We start from the raw sequence: 16,474 nt of genomic DNA, 5'->3' as shown, positions 1-16,474 counted from the left end.
AAGTCAACTTTTTGGGCATATTTGGGCTCTGCCGAGAGTCCTGACATGTTTTTAGAACGTTTCCCGGCGCTCCTTGGCCCAAAAGTGATTTTTGACCGTTTTTGAAATTTTGAAAAATGCGTAAGTACCCCCCCTTACAAAAAAGTCAAAAATGGACTTTTCTCAAAAGTCAACTTTTTGGGCATATTTAGGCTCTGCCGAGAGTCCTGACATGTTTTTAGAACGTTTCCCGGCGCTCCTTGGCCCAAAAGTGTTTTTTGACCGGTTTTGAAATTTTGAAAAATGCGTAAGTTCCCCCCCTAAAAAAAAGTCAAAAATGGACTTTTCTCAAAAGTTAACTTTTTGGGCATATTTAGGCTCTGCCGAGAGTCCTGACATGTTTTTAGAACGTTTCCCGGCGCTCCTTGGCCCAAAAGTGTTTTTTGACCATTTTTGAAATTTTGAAAAATGCGTAAGTACCCCCCCTTACAAAAAAGTCAAAAATGGACTTTTCTCAAAAGTCAACTGTTTTGGCCTATTTGGGCTGTGCCGAGAGTCCTGACATGTTTTTAGAAAGTTTCCTGGCGCTCCTTGGCGAAAAAGTGTTTTTTGACCATTTTTGAAATTTTGAAAAATGCGTAAGTACCCCCCCTTACAAAAAAGTCAAAAATGGACTTTTCTCAAAAGTCAACTTTTTGGGCATATTTGGGCTCTGCCGAGAGTCCTGACATGTTTTTAGAACGTTTCCCGGCGCTCCTTGGCCCAAAAGTGTTTTTTGACTGGTTTTGAAATTTTGAAAAATGCGTAAGTACCCCCCCTTACAAAAAAGTCAAAAATGGACTTTTCTCAAAAGTCAACTTTTTGGGCATATTTAGGCTCTGCCGAGAGTCCTGACATGTTTTTAGAACGTTTCCTGGCGCTCCTTGGCGAAAAAATGATTTTTGACCGTTTTTGAAATTTTGAAAAATGCGTAAGTACCCCCCCTTACAAAAAAGTCAAAAATGGACTTTTCTCAAAAGTCAACTGTTTTGGCCTATTTGGGCTGTGCCGAGAGTCCTGACATGTTTTTAGAACGTTTCCCGGCGCTCCTTGGCCCAAAAGTGATTTTTGACCGTTTTTGAAATTTTGAAAAATGCGTAAGTACCCCCCCTTACAAAAAAGTCAAAAATGGACTTTTCTCAAAAGTCAACTTTTTGGGCATATTTAGGCTCTGCCGAGAGTCCTGACATGTTTTTAGAACGTTTCCCGGCGCTCCTTGGCCCAAAAGTGTTTTTTGACCGTTTTTGAAATTTTGAAAAATGCGTAAGTACCCCCCCTTACAAAAAAGTCAAAAATGGACTTTTCTCAAAAGTCAACTTTTTTGGCATATTTGGGCTCTGCCGAGAGTCCTGACATGTTTTTAGAACGTTTCCCGGCGCTCCTTGGCCCAAAAGTGTTTTTTGACCGTTTTTGAAATTTTGAAAAATGCGTAAGTACCCCTCCTTACAAAAAAGTCAAAAATTGACTTTTCTCAAAAGTCAACTTTTTGGGCATATTTGGGCTCTGCCGAGAGTCCTGACATGTTTTTAGAACGTTTCCCGGCGCTCCTTGGCCCAAAAGTGATTTTTGACCGTTTTTGAAATTTTGAAAAATGCGTAAGTACCCCCCCTTACAAAAAAGTCAAAAATGGACTTTTCTCAAAAGTCAACTTTTTGGGCATATTTAGGCTCTGCCGAGAGTCCTGACATGTTTTTAGAACGTTTCCTGGCGCTCCTTGGCGAAAAAATGATTTTTGACCATTTTTGAAATTTTGAAAAATGCGTAAGTACCCCCCCTTACAAAAAAGTCAAAAATGGACTTTTCTCAAAAGTCAACTTTTTGGGCATATTTGGGCTCTGCCGAGAGTCCTGACATGTTTTTAGAACGTTTCCCAGCGCTCCTTGGCCCAAAAGTGTTTTTTGACCGTTTTTGAAATTTTGAAAAATGCGTAAGTACCCCCCCCTTACAAAAAAGTCAAAAATGGACTTTTCTCAAAAGTCAACTTTTTGGGCATGTTTAGGCTCTGCCGAGTGTCCTGACATGTTTTTAGAACGTTTCCCGGCGCTTCTTGGCCCAAAAGTGTTTTTTGACCTTTTTGAAATTTTGAAAAATGCGTAAGTACCCCCCCTTACAAAAAAGTCAAAAATGGACTTTTCTTAAAAGTCAACTTTTTGGGCACATTTAGGCTCTGCCGAGAGTCCTGACATGTTTTTAGAACGTTTCCTGGCGCTCCTTGGCGAAAAAATGATTTTTGACCGTTTTTGAAATTTTGAAAAATGCGTAAGTACCCCCCCTTACAAAAAAGTCAAAAATTGACTTTTCTCAAAAGTCAACTTTTTGGGCATATTTGGGCTCTGCCGAGAGTCCTGACATGTTTTTAGAACGTTTCCCGGCACTCCTTGGCCCAAAAGTGATTTTTGACCGTTTTTGAAATTTTGAAAAATGCGTAAGTACCCCCCCTTACAAAAAAGTCAAAAATTGACTTTTCTCAAAAGTCAACTTTTTGGGCATATTTAGGCTCTGCCGAGAGTCCTGACATGTTTTTAGAACGTTTCCTGGCGCTCCTTGGCGAAAAAATGATTTTTGACCGTTTTTGAAATTCTGAAAAATGCGTAAGTACCCCCCCTTACAAAAAAGTCAAAAATGGACTTTTCTCAAAAGTCAACTTTTTGGGCATATTTGGGCTCTGCCGAGAGTCCTGACATGTTTTTAGAACGTTTCCCAGCGCTCCTTGGCCCAAAAGTGTTTTTTGACCGTTTTTGAAATTTTGAAAAATGCGTAAGTACCCCCCCTTACAAAAAAGTCAAAAATATACTTTTCTCAAAAGTCAACTTTTTTGGCATATTTGGGCTGTGCCGAGAGTCCTGACATGTTTTTAGAACGTTTCCCGGCGCTCCTTGGCCCAAAAGTGTTTTTTGACCGTTTTTGAAATTTTGAAAAATGCGTAAGTACCCCCCCTTACAAAAAAGTCAAAAATGGACTTTTCTCAAAAGTCAACGTTTTGGGCATATTTAGGCTCTGCCGAGAGTCCTGACATGTTTTTAGAACGTTTCCTGGCGCTCCTTTGCGAAAAAATGATTTTTGGCCGTTTTTGAAATTTTGAAAAATGCGTAAGTACCCCCCCTTACAAAAAAGTCAAAAATGGACTTTTCTCAAAAGTCAACTTTTTGGGCATATTTAGGCTCTGCCGAGAGTCCTGACATGTTTTTAGAACGTTTCCCGGCGCTCCTTGGCCCAAAAGTGTTTTTTGACCGGTTTTGAAATTTTGAAAAATGCGTAAGTTCCCCCCCTTACAAAAAAGTCAAAAATGGACTTTTCTCAAAAGTCAACTTTTTGGGCATATTTAGGCTCTGCCGAGAGTCCTGACATGTTTTTAGAACGTTTCCCGGTGCTCCTTGGCCCAAAAGTGTTTTTTGACCGTTTTTGAAATTTTGAAAAATGCGTAAGTACCCCCCCTTACAAAAAAGTCAAAAATGGACTTTTCTCAAAAGTCAACTTTTTGGGCATATTTGGGCTCTGCCGAGAGTCCTGACATGTTTTTAGAACGTTTCCCGGCGCTCCTTGGCCCAAAAGTGTTTTTTGACCGGTTTTGAAATTTTGAAAAATGCGTAAGTACCCCCCCTTACAAAAAAGTCAAAAATGGACTTTTCTCAAAAGTCAACTTTTTGGGCATATTTAGGCTCTGCCGAGAGTCCTGACATGTTTTTAGAACGTTTCCTGGCGCTCCTTGGCGAAAAAATGATTTTTGACCGTTTTTGAAATTTTGAAAAATGCGTAAGTACCCCCCCTTACAAAAAAGTCAAAAATGGACTTTTCTCAAAAGTCAACTGTTTTGGCCTATTTGGGCTGTGCCGAGAGTCCTGACATGTTTTTAGAAAGTTTCCTGGCGCTCCTTGGCGAAAAAGTGTTTTTTGACCGTTTTTGAAATTTTGAAAAATGCGTAAGTACCCCACCTTACAAAAAAGTCAAAAATGGACTTTTCTCAAAAGTCAACTTTTTGGGCATATTTGGGCTCTGCCGAGAGTCCTGACATGTTTTTAGAACGTTTCCCGGCGCTCCTTGGCCCAAAAGTGATTTTTGACCGTTTTTGAAATTTTGAAAAATGCGTAAGTACCCCCCCTTACAAAAAAGTCAAAAATGGACTTTTCTCAAAAGTCAACTTTTTGGGCATATTTAGGCTCTGCCGAGAGTCCTGACATGTTTTTAGAACGTTTCCCGGCGCTCCTTGGCCCAAAAGTGTTTTTTGACCGTTTTTGAAATTTTGAAAAATGCGTAAGTACCCCCCCTTACAAAAAAGTCAAAAATGGACTTTTCTCAAAAGTCAACTTTTTTGGCATATTTGGGCTCTGCCGAGAGTCCTGACATGTTTTTAGAACGTTTCCCGGCGCTCCTTGGCCCAAAAGTGTTTTTTGACCGTTTTTGAAATTTTGAAAAATGCGTAAGTACCCCTCCTTACAAAAAAGTCAAAAATTGACTTTTCTCAAAAGTCAACTTTTTGGGCATATTTGGGCTCTGCCGAGAGTCCTGACATGTTTTTAGAACGTTTCCCGGCGCTCCTTGGCCCAAAAGTGATTTTTGACCGTTTTTGAAATTTTGAAAAATGCGTAAGTACCCCCCCTTACAAAAAAGTCAAAAATGGACTTTTCTCAAAAGTCAACTTTTTGGGCATATTTAGGCTCTGCCGAGAGTCCTGACATGTTTTTAGAACGTTTCCTGGCGCTCCTTGGCGAAAAAATGATTTTTGACCATTTTTGAAATTTTGAAAAATGCGTAAGTACCCCCCCTTACAAAAAAGTCAAAAATGGACTTTTCTCAAAAGTCAACTTTTTGGGCATATTTGGGCTCTGCCGAGAGTCCTGACATGTTTTTAGAACGTTTCCCAGCGCTCCTTGGCCCAAAAGTGTTTTTTGACCGTTTTTGAAATTTTGAAAAATGCGTAAGTACCCCCCCCTTACAAAAAAGTCAAAAATGGACTTTTCTCAAAAGTCAACTTTTTGGGCATGTTTAGGCTCTGCCGAGTGTCCTGACATGTTTTTAGAACGTTTCCCGGCGCTTCTTGGCCCAAAAGTGTTTTTTGACCGTTTTTGAAATTTTGAAAAATGCGTAAGTACCCCCCCTTACAAAAAAGTCAAAAATGGACTTTTCTTAAAAGTCAACTTTTTGGGCACATTTAGGCTCTGCCGAGAGTCCTGACATGTTTTTAGAACGTTTCCTGGCGCTCCTTGGCGAAAAAATGATTTTTGACCGTTTTTGAAATTTTGAAAAATGCGTAAGTACCCCCCCTTACAAAAAAGTCAAAAATTGACTTTTCTCAAAAGTCAACTTTTTGGGCATATTTGGGCTCTGCCGAGAGTCCTGACATGTTTTTAGAACGTTTCCCGGCACTCCTTGGCCCAAAAGTGATTTTTGACCGTTTTTGAAATTTTGAAAAATGCGTAAGTACCCCCCCTTACAAAAAAGTCAAAAATTGACTTTTCTCAAAAGTCAACTTTTTGGGCATATTTAGGCTCTGCCGAGAGTCCTGACATGTTTTTAGAACGTTTCCTGGCGCTCCTTGGCGAAAAAATGATTTTTGACCGTTTTTGAAATTCTGAAAAATGCGTAAGTACCCCCCCTTACAAAAAAGTCAAAAATGGACTTTTCTCAAAAGTCAACTTTTTGGGCATATTTGGGCTCTGCCGAGAGTCCTGACATGTTTTTAGAACGTTTCCCGGCGCTCCTTGGCCCAAAAGTGTTTTTTGACCGTTTTTGAAATTTTGAAAAATGCGTAAGTACCCCCCCTTACAAAAAAGTCAAAAATGGACTTTTCTCAAAAGTCAACGTTTTGGGCATATTTAGGCTCTGCCGAGAGTCCTGACATGTTTTTAGAACGTTTCCTGGCGCTCCTTTGCGAAAAAATGATTTTTGGCCGTTTTTGAAATTTTGAAAAATGCGTAAGTACCCCCCCTTACAAAAAAGTCAAAAATGGACTTTTCTCAAAAGTCAACTTTTTGGGCATATTTAGGCTCTGCCGAGAGTCCTGACATGTTTTTAGAACGTTTCCCGGCGCTCCTTGGCCCAAAAGTGTTTTTTGACCGGTTTTGAAATTTTGAAAAATGCGTAAGTTCCCCCCCTTACAAAAAAGTCAAAAATGGACTTTTCTCAAAAGTCAACTTTTTGGGCATATTTAGGCTCTGCCGAGAGTCCTGACATGTTTTTAGAACGTTTCCCGGTGCTCCTTGGCCCAAAAGTGTTTTTTGACCGTTTTTGAAATTTTGAAAAATGCGTAAGTACCCCCCCTTACAAAAAAGTCAAAAATGGACTTTTCTCAAAAGTCAACTTTTTGGGCATATTTGGGCTCTGCCGAGAGTCCTGACATGTTTTTAGAACGTTTCCCGGCGCTCCTTGGCCCAAAAGTGTTTTTTGACCGGTTTTGAAATTTTGAAAAATGCGTAAGTACCCCCCCTTACAAAAAAGTCAAAAATGGACTTTTCTCAAAAGTCAACTTTTTGGGCATATTTAGGCTCTGCCGAGAGTCCTGACATGTTTTTAGAACGTTTCCTGGCGCTCCTTGGCGAAAAAATGATTTTTGACCGTTTTTGAAATTTTGAAAAATGCGTAAGTACCCCCCCTTACAAAAAAGTCAAAAATGGACTTTTCTCAAAAGTCAACTGTTTTGGCCTATTTGGGCTGTGCCGAGAGTCCTGACATGTTTTTAGAAAGTTTCCTGGCGCTCCTTGGCGAAAAAGTGTTTTTTGACCGTTTTTGAAATTTTGAAAAATGCGTAAGTACCCCACCTTACAAAAAAGTCAAAAATGGACTTATCTCAAAAGTCAACTTTTTGGGCATATTTGGGCTCTGCCGAGAGTCCTGACATGTTTTTAGAACGTTTCCCGGCGCTCCTTGGCCCAAAAGTGATTTTTGACCGTTTTTGAAATTTTGAAAAATGCGTAAGTACCCCCCCTTACAAAAAAGTCAAAAATGGACTTTTCTCAAAAGTCAACTTTTTGGGAATATTTAGGCTCTGCCGAGAGTCCTGACATGTTTTTAGAACGTTTCCCGGCGCTCCTTGGCCCAAAAGTGTTTTTTGACCGTTTTTGAAATTTTGAAAAATGCGTAAGTACCCCCCCTTACAAAAAAGTCAAAAATGGACTTTTCTCAAAAGTCAACTTTTTTGGCATATTTGGGCTCTGCCGAGAGTCCTGACATGTTTTTAGAACGTTTCCCGGCGCTCCTTGGCCCAAAAGTGTTTTTTGACCGTTTTTGAAATTTTGAAAAATGCGTAAGTACCCCCCCTTACAAAAAAGTCAAAAATGGACTTTTCTCAAAAGTCAACTTTTTGGGCATATTTGGGCTCTGCCGAGAGTCCTGACATGTTTTTAGAACGTTTCCCGGCGCTCCTTGGCCCAAAAGTGTTTTTTGACCGGTTTTGAAATTTTGAAAAATGCGTAAGTACCCCCCCTTACAAAAAAGTCAAAAATGGACTTTTCTCAAAAGTCAACTTTTTGGGCATATTTAGGCTCTGCCGAGAGTCCTGACATGTTTTTAGAACGTTTCCTGGCGCTCCTTGGCGAAAAAATGATTTTTGACCGTTTTTGAAATTTTGAAAAATGCGTAAGTACCCCCCCTTACAAAAAAGTCAAAAATGGACTTTTCTCAAAAGTCAACTGTTTTGGCCTATTTGGGCTGTGCCGAGAGTCCTGACATGTTTTTAGAAAGTTTCCTGGCGCTCCTTGGCGAAAAAGTGTTTTTTGACCGTTTTTGAAATTTTGAAAAATGCGTAAGTACCCCACCTTACAAAAAAGTCAAAAATGGACTTTTCTCAAAAGTCAACTTTTTGGGCATATTTGGGCTCTGCCGAGAGTCCTGACATGTTTTTAGAACGTTTCCCGGCGCTCCTTGGCCCAAAAGTGATTTTTGACCGTTTTTGAAATTTTGAAAAATGCGTAAGTACCCCCCCTTACAAAAAAGTCAAAAATGGACTTTTCTCAAAAGTCAACTTTTTGGGAATATTTAGGCTCTGCCGAGAGTCCTGACATGTTTTTAGAACGTTTCCCGGCGCTCCTTGGCCCAAAAGTGTTTTTTGACCGTTTTTGAAATTTTGAAAAATGCGTAAGTACCCCCCCTTACAAAAAAGTCAAAAATGGACTTTTCTCAAAAGTCAACTTTTTTGGCATATTTGGGCTCTGCCGAGAGTCCTGACATGTTTTTAGAACGTTTCCCGGCGCTCCTTGGCCCAAAAGTGTTTTTTGACCGTTTTTGAAATTTTGAAAAATGCGTAAGTACCCCCCCTTACAAAAAAGTCAAAAATTGACTTTTCTCAAAAGTCAACTTTTTGGGCATATTTGGGCTCTGCCGAGAGTCCTGACATGTTTTTAGAACGTTTCCCGGCGCTCCTTGGCCCAAAAGTGATTTTTGACCGTTTTTGAAATTTTGAAAAATGCGTAAGTACCCCCCCTTACAAAAAAGTCAAAAATGGACTTTTCTCAAAAGTCAACTTTTTGGGCATATTTAGGCTCTGCCGAGAGTCCTGACATGTTTTTAGAACGTTTCCTGGCGCTCCTTGGCGAAAAAATGATTTTTGACCGTTTTTGAAATTTTGAAAAATGCGTAAGTACCCCCCCTTACAAAAAAGTCAAAAATGGACTTTTCTCAAAAGTCAACTTTTTGGGCATATTTGGGCTCTGCCGAGAGTCCTGACATGTTTTTAGAACGTTTCCCGGCGCTCCTTGGCCCAAAAGTGATTTTTGACCGTTTTTGAAATTTTGAAAAATGCGTAAGTACCCCCCCTTACAAAAAAGTCAAAAATGGACTTTTCTCAAAAGTCAACTTTTTGGGCATATTTAGGCTCTGCCGAGAGTCCTGACATGTTTTTAGAACGTTTCCTGGCGCTCCTTGGCGAAAAAATGATTTTTGACCGTTTTTGAAATTTTGAAAAATGCGTAAGTACCCCCCCTTACAAAAAAGTCAAAAATGGACTTTTCTCAAAAGTCAACTTTTTGGGCATATTTGGGCTCTGCCGAGAGTCCTGACATGTTTTTAGAACGTTTCCCAGCGCTCCTTGGCCCAAAAGTGTTTTTTGACCGTGTTTGAAATTTTGAAAAATGCGTAAGTACCCCCCCTTACAAAAAAGTCAAAAATGGACTTTTCTCAAAAGTCAACTTTTTGGGCATGTTTAGGCTCTGCCGAGTGTCCTGACATGTTTTTAGAACGTTTCCCGGCGCTCCTTGGCCCAAAAGTGTTTTTTGACCGTTTTTGAAATTTTGAAAAATGCGTAAGTACCCCCCCTTACAAAAAAGTCAAAAATGGACTTTTCTCAAAAGTCAACTTTTTGGGCACATTTAGGCTCTGCCGAGAGTCCTGACATGTTTTTAGAACGTTTCCTGGCGCTCCTTGGCAAAAAAATGATTTTTGACCGTTTTTGAAATTTTGAAAAATGCGTAAGTACCCCCCCTTACAAAAAAGTCAAAAATTGACTTTTCTCAAAAGTCAACTTTTTGGGCATATTTGGGCTCTGCCGAGAGTCCTGACATGTTTTTAGAACGTTTCCTGGCGCTCCTTGGCCCAAAAGTGTTTTTTGACAGTTTTTGAAATTTTGAAAAAAAGCTCAAGTACCCCCCCTTACAAAAAAGTCAAAAATATACTTTTCTCAAAAGTCAACTTTTTTGGCATATTTGGGCTGTGCCGAGAGTCCTGACATGTTTTTAGAACGTTTCCCGGCGCTCCTTGGCCCAAAAGTGTTTTTTGACCGTTTTTGAAATTTTGAAAAATGCGTAAGTACCCCCCCTTACAAAAAAGTCAAAAATGGACTTTTCTCAAAAGTCAACGTTTTGGGCATATTTAGGCTCTGCCGAGAGTCCTGACATGTTTTTAGAACGTTTCCTGGCGCTCCTTGGCGAAAAAATGATTTTTGACCGTTTTTGAAATTTTGAAAAATGCGTTAGTACCCCCCCTTACAAAAAAGTCAAAAATTGACTTTTCTCAAAAGTCAACTTTTTGGGCATATTTAGGCTCTGCCGAGAGTCCTGACATGTTTTTAGAACGTTTCCCGGCGCTCCTTGGCCCAAAAGTGTTTTTTGACCGGTTTTGAAATTTTGAAAAATGCGTAAGTTCCCCCCCTTACAAAAAAGTCAAAAATGGACTTTTCTCAAAAGTCAACTTTTTGGGCATATTTAGGCTCTGCCGAGAGTCCTGACATGTTTTTAGAACGTTTCCCGGCGCTCCTTGGCCCAAAAGTGTTTTTTGACCGTTTTTGAAATTTTGAAAAATGCGTAAGTACCCCCCCTTACAAAAAAGTCAAAAATGGACTTTTCTCAAAAGTCAACTTTTTGGGCATATTTGGGCTCTGCCGAGAGTCCTGACATGTTTTTAGAACGTTTCCCGGCGCTCCTTTGCTCAAAAGTGTTTTTTGACCGGTTTTGAAATTTTGAAAAATGCGTAAGTACCCCCCCTTACAAAAAAGTCAAAAATGGACTTTTCTCAAAAGTCAACTTTTTGGGAATATTTAGGCTCTGCCGAGAGTCCTGACATGTTTTTAGAACGTTTCCCGGCGCTCCTTGGCCCAAAAGTGTTTTTTGACCGTTTTTGAAATTTTGAAAAATGCGTAAGTACCCCCCCTTACAAAAAAGTTAAAAATGGACTTTTCTCAAAAGTCAACTTTTTTGGCATATTTGGGCTCTGCCGAGAGTCCTGACATGTTTTTAGAACGTTTCCCGGCGCTCCTTGGCCCAAAAGTGTTTTTTGACCGTTTTTGAAATTTTGAAAAATGCGTAAGTACCCCCCCTTACAAAAAAGTCAAAAATTGACTTTTCTCAAAAGTCAACTTTTTGGGCATATTTGGGCTCTGCCGAGAGTCCTGACATGTTTTTAGAACGTTTCCCGGCGCTCCTTGGCCCAAAAGTGATTTTTGACCGTTTTTGAAATTTTGAAAAATGCGTAAGTACCCCCCCTTACAAAAAAGTCAAAAATGGACTTTTCTCAAAAGTCAACTTTTTGGGCATATTTAGGCTCTGCCGAGAGTCCTGACATGTTTTTAGAACGTTTCCTGGCGCTCCTTGGCGAAAAAATGATTTTTGACCGTTTTTGAAATTTTGAAAAATGCGTAAGTACCCCCCCTTACAAAAAAGTCATAAATGGACTTTTCTCAAAAGTCAACTTTTTGGGCATATTTGGGCTCTGCCGAGAGTCCTGACATGTTTTTAGAACGTTTCCCAGCGCTCCTTGGCCCAAAAGTGTTTTTTGACCGTTTTTGAAATTTTGAAAAATGCGTAAGTACCCCCCCTTACAAAAAAGTCAAAAATGGACTTTTCTCAAAAGTCAACTTTTTGGGCATGTTTAGGCTCTGCCGAGTGTCCTGACATGTTTTTAGAACGTTTCCCGGCGCTCCTTGGCCCAAAAGTGTTTTTTGACCGTTTTTGAAATTTTGAAAAATGCGTAAGTACCCCCCCTTACAAAAAAGTCAAAAATGGACTTTTCTCAAAAGTCAACTTTTTGGGCACATTTAGGCTCTGCCGAGAGTCCTGACATGTTTTTAGAACGTTTCCTGGCGCTCCTTGGCAAAAAAATGATTTTTGACCGTTTTTGAAATTTTGAAAAATGCGTAAGTACCCCCCCTTACAAAAAAGTCAAAAATTGACTTTTCTCAAAAGTCAAGTTTTTGGGCATATTTGGGCTCTGCCGAGAGTCCTGACATGTTTTTAGAACGTTTCCTGGCGCTCCTTGGCCCAAAAGTGTTTTTTGACAGTTTTTGAAATTTTGAAAAAAAGCTTAAGTACCCCCCCTTACAAAAAAGTCAAAAATATACTTTTCTCAAAAGTCAACTTTTTTGGCATATTTGGGCTGTGCCGAGAGTCCTGACATGTTTTTAGAACGTTTCCCGGCGCTCCTTGGCCCAAAAGTGTTTTTTGACCGTTTTTGAAATTTTGAAAAATGCGTAAGTACCCCCCCTTACAAAAAAGTCAAAAATGGACTTTTCTCAAAAGTCAACGTTTTGGGCATATTTAGGCTCTGCCGAGAGTCCTGACATGTTTTTAGAACGTTTCCTGGCGCTCCTTGGCGAAAAAATGATTTTTGACCGTTTTTGAAATTTTGAAAAATGCGTTAGTACCCCCCCTTACAAAAAAGTCAAAAATTGACTTTTCTCAAAAGTCAACTTTTTGGGCATATTTAGGCTCTGCCGAGAGTCCTGACATGTTTTTAGAACGTTTCCCGGCGCTCCTTGGCCCAAAAGTGTTTTTTGACCGGTTTTGAAATTTTGAAAAATGCGTAAGTTCCCCCCCTTACAAAAAAGTCAAAAATGGACTTTTCTCAAAAGTCAACATTTTGGGCATATTTAGGCTCTGCCGAGAGTCCTGACATGTTTTTAGAACGTTTCCCGGCGCTCCTTGGCCCAAAAGTGTTTTTTGACCGTTTTTGAAATTTTGAAAAATGCGTAAGTACCCCCCCTTACAAAAAAGTCAAAAATGGACTTTTCTCAAAAGTCAACTTTTTGGGCATATTTGGGCTCTGCCGAGAGTCCTGACATGTTTTTAGAACGTTTCCCGGCGCTCCTTGGCCCAAAAGTGTTTTTTGACCGGTTTTGAAATTTTGAAAAATGCGTAAGTACCCCCCCTTACAAAAAAGTCAAAAATGGACTTTTCTCAAAAGTCAACTTTTTGGGCATATTTAGGCTCTGCCGAGAGTCCTGACATGTTTTTAGAACGTTTCCTGGCGCTCCTTGGCGAAAAAATGATTTTTGACCGTTTTTGAAATTTTGAAAAATGCGTAAGTACCCCCTCTTACAAAAAAGTCAAAAATGGACTTTTCTCAAAAGTCAACTGTTTTGGCCTATTTGGGCTGTGCCGAGAGTCCTGACATGTTTTTAGAAAGTTTCCTGGCGCTCCTTGGCGAAAAAGTGTTTTTTGACCGTTTTTGAAATTTTGAAAAATGCGTAAGTACCCCACCTTACAAAAAAGTCAAAAATGGACTTTTCTCAAAAGTCAACTTTTTTGGCATATTTGGGCTCTGCCGAGAGTCCTGACATGTTTTTAGAACGTTTCCCGGCGCTCCTTGGCCCAAAAGTGTTTTTTGACCGTTTTTGAAATTTTGAAAAATGCGTAAGTACCCCCCCTTACAAAAAAGTCAAAAATTGACTTTTCTCAAAAGTCAACTTTTTGGGCATATTTGGGCTCTGCCGAGAGTCCTGACATGTTTTTAGAACGTTTCCCGGCGCTCCTTGGCCCAAAAGTGATTTTTGACCGTTTTTGAAATTTTGAAAAATGCGTAAGTACCCCCCCTTACAAAAAAGTCAAAAATGGACTTTTCTCAAAAGTCAACTTTTTGGGCATATTTAGGCTCTGCCGAGAGTCCTGACATGTTTTTAGAACGTTTCCCGGCGCTCCTTGGCCCAAAAGTGTTTTTTGACCGTTTTTGAAATTTTGAAAAATGCGTAAGTACCCCCCCTTACAAAAAAGTCAAAAATGGACTTTTCTCAAAAGTCAACTTTTTGGGCATATTTAGGCTCTGCCGAGAGTCCTGACATGTTTTTAGAACGTTTCCTGGCGCTATTTGGCGAAAAAATGATTTTTGACCGTTTTTGAAATTTTGAAAAATGCGTAAGTACCCCCCCTTACAAAAAAGTCAAAAATGGACTTTTCTCAAAAGTCAACTTTTTGGGCATATTTGGGCTCTGCCGAGAGTCCTGACATGTTTTTAGAACGTTTCCCAGCGCTCCTTGGCCCAAAAGTGTTTTTTGACCGTATTTGAAATTTTGAAAAATGCGTAAGTACCCCCCCTTACAAAAAGTCAAAAATGGACTTTTCTCAAAAGTCAACTTTTTGGGCATGTTTAGGCTCTGCCGAGTGTCCTGACATGTTTTTAGAAAGTTTCCCGGCGCTCCTTGGCCCAAAAGTGTTTTTTGACCGTTTTTGAAATTTTGAAAAATGCGTAAGTACCCCCCCTTACAAAAAAGTCAAAAATGGACTTTTCTCAAAAGTCAACTTTTTGGGCACATTTAGGCTCTGCCGAGAGTCCTGACATGTTTTTAGAACGTTTCCTGGCGCTCCTTGGCGAAAAAATGATTTTTGACCGTTTTTGAAATTTTGAAAAATGCGTAAGTACCCCCCCTTACAAAAAAGTCAAAAATTGACTTTTCTAAAAAGTCAACTTTTTGGGCATATTTATGCTCTGCCGAGAGTCCTGACATGTTTTTAGAACGTTTCCTGGCGCTCCTTGGCCCAAAAGTGTTTTTTGACAGTTTTTGAAATTTTGAAAAAAAGCTTAAGTACCCCCCCTTACAAAAAAGTCAAAAATATACTTTTCTCAAAAGTCAACTTTTTTGGCATATTTGGGCTGTGCCGAGAGTCCTGACATGTTTTTAGAACGTTTCCCGGCGCTCCTTGGCCCAAAAGTGTTTTTTGACCGTTTTTGAAATTTTGAAAAATGCGTAAGTACCCCCCCTTACAAAAAAGTCAAAAATGGACTTTTCTCAAAAGTCAACGTTTTGGGCATATTTAGGCTCTGCCGAGAGTCCTGACATGTTTTTAGAACGTTTCCTGGCGCTCCTTGGCGAAAAAATGATTTTTGACCGTTTTTGAAATTTTGAAAAATGCGTTAGTACCCCCCCTTACAAAAAAGTCAAAAATTGACTTTTCTCAAAAGTCAACTTTTTGGGCATATTTAGGCTCTGCCGAGAGTCTTGACATGTTTTTAGAACGTTTCCTGGCGCTCCTTGGCGAAAAAATGATTTTTGACCGGTTTTGAAATTTTGAAAAATGCGTAAGTACCCCCCCTTACAAAAAAGTCAAAAATGGACTTTTCTCAAAAGTCAACGTTTTGGGCATATTTAGGCTCTGCCGAGAGTCCTGACATGTTTATAGAACGTTTCCTGGCGCTCCTTGGCGAAAAAATGATTTTTGACCGTTTTTGAAATTTTGAAAAATGCGTAAGTACCCCCCCTTACAAAAAAGTCAAAAATGGACTTTTCTCAAAAGTCAACTGTTTTGGCCTATTTGGGCTGTGCCGAGAGTCCTGACATGTTTTTAGAAAGTTTCCTGGCGCTCCTTGGCGAAAAAGTGTTTTTTGACCGTTTTTGAAATTTTGAAAAATGCGTAAGTACCCCACCTTACAAAAAAGTCAAAAATGGACTTTTCTCAAAAGTCAACTTTTTGGGCATATTTGGGCTCTGCCGAGAGTCCTGACATGTTTTTAGAACGTTTCCCGGCGCTCCTTGGCCCAAAAGTGATTTTTGACTGTTTTTGAAATTTTGAAAAATGCGTAAGTACCCCCCCTTACAAAAAAGTCAAAAATGGACTTTTCTCAAAAGTCAACTTTTTGGGAATATTTAGGCTCTGCCGAGAGTCCTGACATGTTTTTAGAACGTTTCCCGGCGCTCCTTGGCCCAAAAGTGTTTTTTTTGTCCGTTTTTATAATTTTGAAAAATGCGTAAGTACCCCCCCTTACAAAAAAGTCAAAAATGGACTTTTCTCAAAAGTCAACTTTTTTGGCATATTTGGGCTGTGCCGAGAGTCCTGACATGTTTTTAGAACGTTTCCCGGCGCTCCTTGGCCCAAAAGTGTTTTTTGACCGTTTTTGAAATTTTGAAAAATGCGTAAGTACCCCCCCTTACGAAAAAGTCAAAAATGGACTTTTCTCAAAAGTCAACGTTTTGGGCATATTTAGGCTCTGCCGAGAGTCCTGACATGTTTTTAGAACGTTTCCTGGCGCTCCTTGGCGAAAAAATGATTTTTGACCGTTTTTGAAATTTTGAAAAATGCGTTAGTACCCCCCCTTACAAAAAAGTCAAAAATTGACTTTTCTCAAAAGTCAACTTTTTGGGCATATTTAGGCTCTGCCGAGAGTCCTGACATGTTTTTAGAACGTTTCCCGGCGCTCCTTGGCCCAAAAGTGTTTTTTGACCGGTTTTGAAATTTTGAAAAATGCGTAAGTTCCCCCCCTTACAAAAAAGTCAAAAATGGACTTTTCTCAAAAGTCAACTTTTTGGGCATATTTAGGCTCTGCCGAGAGTCTTGACATGTTTTTAGAACGTTTCCTGGCGCTCCTTGGCGAAAAAATGATTTTTGACCGTTTTTGAAATTTTGAAAAATGCGTAAGTACCCCCCCTTACAAAAAAGTCAAAAATGGACTTTTCTCAAAAGTCAACGTTTTGGGCATATTTAGGCTCTGCCGAGAGTCCTGACATGTTTATAGAACGTTTCCTGGCGCTCCTTGGCGAAAAAATGATTTTTGACCGTTTTTGAAATTTTGAAAAATGCGTAAGTACCCCCCCTTACAAAAAAGTCAAAAATGGACTTTTCTCAAAAGTCAACTGTTTTGGCCTATTTGGGCTGTGCCGAGAGTCCTGACATGTTTTTAGAAAGTTTCCTGGCGCTCCTTGGCGAAAAAGTGTTTTTTGACCGTTTTTGAAATTTTGAAAAATGCGTAAGTACCCCACCTTACAAAAAAGTCAAAAATTGACTTTTCTCAAAAGTCAACTTTTTGGGCATATTTGGGCTCTGCCGAG

The sequence above is a fragment of the Corythoichthys intestinalis genome, chromosome 5 (genome assembly GCF_030265065.1).
Source record: "Corythoichthys intestinalis isolate RoL2023-P3 chromosome 5, ASM3026506v1, whole genome shotgun sequence".
NCBI lineage: Eukaryota > Metazoa > Chordata > Actinopteri > Syngnathiformes > Syngnathidae > Corythoichthys > Corythoichthys intestinalis.
Note: the sequence above shows the minus strand (reverse complement) of the source record.